A 4962-nucleotide genomic window follows, 5' to 3' on the forward strand; every position below is an offset into this window, starting at 1 on the left:
TACGATGACTAGACAATGCAAACAAATTTTCTCACACAACATATAAATTTTAAATAGATTTTATTGAATGCACGTTCAAGAAAGAAAACAAAAAAAAAACAAAAAACAGCATATAAAAGCAAATTAGGGAGAACATATTTTAAGTTTTAGGGAAAAAAACTAAATAATAAAATGTAGATATGGGTAGCTGGGTGGATAAAGCACCACTTGTATTCGTCCTTTGCTTTTCTCAGCTTCTCCATAATCTTTTTGCTGCATCTTTTCTGAAATCTTTAGATTCTCTTTGGAGCATCATCAGCTATTTTTCTTTTTTCTGGGCTTTTACTTCACCTTCTTTATGTAAAAAAGACAATACAACTCTTGTTTGTAGGAACTACATAGGAATAATTTGTGTTCATTACTTATGAAAAAGCAAGACGATTATAGCCATTGGTGGTTTTCCTTGTGTGTCGCTAACAAAAGAAAATTTGTCACTCTCTTGATTCAAAAGAATATTCATAACGCATAACAACTACTTCTAAGGTTGAACCATAAACTTAGACGAAGCTCCTACATTCACTTGAATGAATATTTTACTTTCAGGTGTGACATTAGGTCTTGGTTTCATTATCTAGATTGAAAAAGAAGTTAAAATCTATAATCACAATCGAATGATTACAGCATTTACGAAAATAAACCCTGAGTCGTTCATTGTAGAGATGCTTGGGTGTGTTGCCCTTATCTTGCTCTGATTTCAAAGCACTGACCAGATGCGTGCTTTTCTTCCACACGTCCATGAATCATAAGCAGGCATCCCTATGACATTGATGAAGCAGAACACGAGATATCTAAGTCTACTCAAAGATTCTTTCAAAATAAACAATGAAAGAATAGGTGAAAAGAAACCGTTAATGTCACTTAAACTTAATGCTTATGTCTTTCTCTAAGGTAAATGGCAAACTTGGCTCTCTGTGCCATTTTTGGTTCTTGCTCGTCATATTTCATGCTCATTATCGTGGTAATGACTATGACCATGTTTAGTAAGACTGTTCCTGCTCTTCTTAGTTTTTTTCTCTCACTTTCTTGAACACGTTATTTGCTCCAATCTCTTGATCCTCTTCTTCCTCTTTCCCTGAATCTTGTCCTGATTTCAGATCTGATATACATCTCGCATCTGTATTTATAACATTGCCAAACTCCAGTTAAATTCATGTTTTTCACTTTTTAAGTTAGAACATATAGATATATAATGAGGAAATAAGTTAAGAAAGTACCTTATAGCATCTTCTCGCTCTGTTTCCCTCTGAAGGTATCAGAATTCTCCTGTATTTATTATTGTACTTTCTGCAACACCGTAGTCTATGTCTACAGAACTATCATGACTTGAACCCTGATAAACAATTCCACATTACCAATCAGATACTTACTTACTCTCTTTTTTCAACAAACATAAAAGAAATATCTTTCAAGCAAACGGTGTACTTTTCATGAGATGCGGTCGAACAACAGTTTGCTTGCTAGAGGTGTGAATCAGGCTGTCAAAGAAGAAGACGATGGAATTAAATTTTTTTCTCAAGAGAGGAAAAAAAGAGAAGAAAATCCTTTTAGTTATAGAAACCATTTTGGTTCTATCTAACCTCATAAAGGACAATGGGTTTCTCCTCGTTGAGCTGTAGCAATGCCTTCCTACCTGATTTACATTCTCAAATATTGGTTAAACTGTAAGATCAGGGGCCAAGAGGCAAACAAAATCTTAGATATTGGCATCTAAAAAACATTGTATCATTATATACCATTTTATAAGGGCAATAGAGCATGTTTAGTGGCAACAACCCATTTGCTATATAACCCATTTGAACTTATAATGTTGGTGTTTTATAAACTATAAGGTACCTACTAGATTTTGACCCGCGCTTCAAAAACGCGGGTTTCTCCGGTTAATATAAATGTTTTAAATGAATTAGTGTTTTGGTTTCGAAGTACATTATCAAGTTATAAAGTTGTATTATATTAGAGAAGAAAACGTTTTTTTTTGTGTAAATTACATTAACTTATCGGTTAGTTTATTTGAGATTTTGTATGTACACTTTTATGTCATAACATCATTTTTGTATTGTGTGCATTTTATAAAAGTTACATTTGTTCAGCTGGTAAAACATAAGATTTGCTTGTTGGATTTTGGGCTGATCAAATAATATACATTTGTAGGGTTTTTAAGAGTTTTAGAAGTGTTTACGTACCCAACCTAGACTCTTAGTCAAACCAATAAATCCAGTGACTTGTATATATTACGGTCCAGATTTAGTTAAAACCTGATACATAAAACCTGATAAATCTCGTTCAAAACTCAAAACCAATCATTAATCTGGGATCTGATATTGTTTGACTCTATAAGACCCTATATAAATATGATGATATTTAAACAGTGTTTAATATGAATTTTTATTTTAGTTTTGTTGTACATTATCATGTTATAAAGTCATTTTATATCGAAGAAGAATTTTTTTTGTTTAAAATTAAAGTTTTATAAATTTATATTTGAGATTTTGTATGTTATAACGATATTATTATATATTTTAGACATGGACCAATAAAATAAATTGCTAAAACAATAGATTATCCCAAGAAAATGAACATCACGACTGGGCTTTAGTTAAACAAAAACTTTGGTCCACTATGTCGACTAATAAATAAAATCATCATGTATAGTTATAGTTAGGTAAGACCAAATGTATTAGTTAAATGAAAGGGTGCAACAACTTTTTTTAAGTAGATTTTTTAGGACTCCTCCCCATTTAATAGTATTGATAGGAGGATACATCTTGAGAATGACAATGTTGTGAGAATAAAAAGCTCATGAAGGCCACATCGATCTCTTGTGATCAAGTAATCAACTCATGTGCAGTTATCAGACTGCAAATGAAATTTAAATGTGAAACAGGTTTCAGTATAGCTAGCAGGTCATTAAGAAAGAAAAAAGAACCTACATTATTTTTGAGCTGGATGATTGTTTCTTTTGAAAGAAAACAAAATCTGAAGTTGGTGTAATTCACTATTCACTAAGCATCTCTATTAAAACGAAACCAAGAACTGGGGAGGGTATTTTCATTGCATAACGTCTTACCTTTGAGAATATATATGTTTTCTGTCAGTGACGTGCAGTTAACATACATTATTTCTATCCAAGGCAAGCCTTCCTGAAAGAATTTATAAATGGAAATCACCCTTTCATGATAGATAGAAGATGCTCACATGAATCACAAGTCCTGAAGATATAGACACAATACTGACTACCTGTTTTGGCCAGTGCTCAACTTGTAATCTTACTTTCTCCATCGAAAATGACTTTTCAATTCCAAGGCAGCCACATAAGTAAAAGCTCCCAGCCTTGTTCTGTTTCATGAAATCTTTTACAAACTCTAAACACGTAGTTGTTAATCCGCACGGCAAACAATAGTTGATGGTCAAGATACTCCAAACATTTACCATATGTAATAATGATAACTGGGAGCTTTTAAACTTCGTATGGAATATGATCCCCAGTATCGTTTTCACGCATCTGCCAATTAGGTTGTCCGCCATAACTTTTCAAGATCTGAAATATTGAAAATGAAATGAAATGTCATATCTTTCCTTCAAACTTGTAAGATTTCATAGTATCAAATAATTATAAAATATATGTACACCTACCTCAATTTTCCATTCCCGGCTTCATAGCAATGGTTCACCATCGTATCTGTTGGAGCTAAGATGTAAACGGCTCAAATCAAAATCTTCAGAGGTCTCTATGGCTGTATCTTTCCATAGGCATTGACGCTTACCAATAAATCTCATGCGATTAGCTTGCTTCTGCTTCAATTATTTCAGTTCATAATCTTATGACGGTTAGCAATCCTTGCCTGAAAGGATAGATAAAACACCAAATAACACCAAAAGGGGTTAGTTTTTTTGTCTGCAATTGAAAAACAAAAATTGAAGGTTCAGAGAAGGCAAAGTGAACTGAAGAGATGACCAAATTTGAGTTTCGAAATCAGGAAGTGGGTTTTGATGCGGTTGATCTATAAGTTATTGAATGAAGGATGTAGCATTCACACCAAAAAAAAAAAGTTAATCAATGAAGGTACCATTTATATACAAGTTTTTGCCTACTGCAGATTTATTATATAAAAGTACAAACAAATTTGTTTATATATATGTCATTATTAGTTAGTTTGAACGGATCCAGAAATAGTATGAAAGGCAGTAGTCTACAATCTACTGTAAAAAAATTCAAGTGCTAGTAAGTTAAGTTCATCAAACCAACATTAAATCAAATACCTTACTGCAGTTTATACAACTTGCAAACGATGGAATTTGTGAAAGCCACACCAAAACAAACATGAAAGATGATGACATAGTAAATTAGTACAGACTCAAAACAACATTAAACCAAACGGATGAAGAGCATATGTAGCTTTTTCCAATTAGTATTTCAAATTAGAAGGAGAAATCGGTGCAAAATAAGCTCCTAGAGAGCGAAGGTTTTTGTCAGAAGATCTATGAAACCCAATGATCTTCTTTCATTTGACTTCAAGCTTGAACGTAGTGCCAAGATTGTATCCCATTAGTGCAGAAGTCCCGATGTTGGTTTTGATCACACACTACAAGAAAGCAGCGGTATTCTGACGGACATTCCGACGGAAAATGAAATCCTCGGAATATCCCGAGGAATTTCCGAGGAAATTCCGAGGAAACACAAAATTGGGTTTCCTCGGAATATACCGACGGAATTCCGAGGAAATATCAATCCGTCGGAATATTCCGAGGAAATTCCGAGGAAAAATGTGTTCCTCAGAAAAAACCGATGAATTCCGAGGAAATATTATAGCCGTTGGAGAGCCGTTGGGGGATTTTACAAAATTCCGAGGAAATTCCGACGAACTAGCCTTTTCCGTCGGAATTCCGTCGGAATTTCCTCGGTCTGTCGGCAGGATTTAAACTATA

At 33.6% G+C, this 4962-nt stretch overlaps 1 long non-coding RNA gene across 1 annotated transcript; it reads right to left on the minus strand.

The window, feature by feature from the left end:
* Positions 1-683: 683 nt before the first annotated feature.
* Positions 684-4611, minus strand: LOC106298248. Its single transcript, XR_001261461.1, has 9 exons — positions 4297-4611; positions 3801-3878; positions 3670-3724; positions 3274-3574; positions 3104-3176; positions 1617-1669; positions 1462-1514; positions 1254-1369; positions 684-1153 (listed from the first exon to the last, which is right to left on the minus strand). It is a non-coding gene; the product is annotated as an uncharacterized LOC106298248 (long non-coding RNA).
* Between the last annotated feature and the right edge of the window lie 351 nt (positions 4612-4962).

The sequence above is a fragment of the Brassica oleracea genome, chromosome C6, assembly GCF_000695525.1.
Source record: "Brassica oleracea var. oleracea cultivar TO1000 chromosome C6, BOL, whole genome shotgun sequence".
Taxonomy (NCBI): Eukaryota; Viridiplantae; Streptophyta; class Magnoliopsida; order Brassicales; family Brassicaceae; genus Brassica; species Brassica oleracea.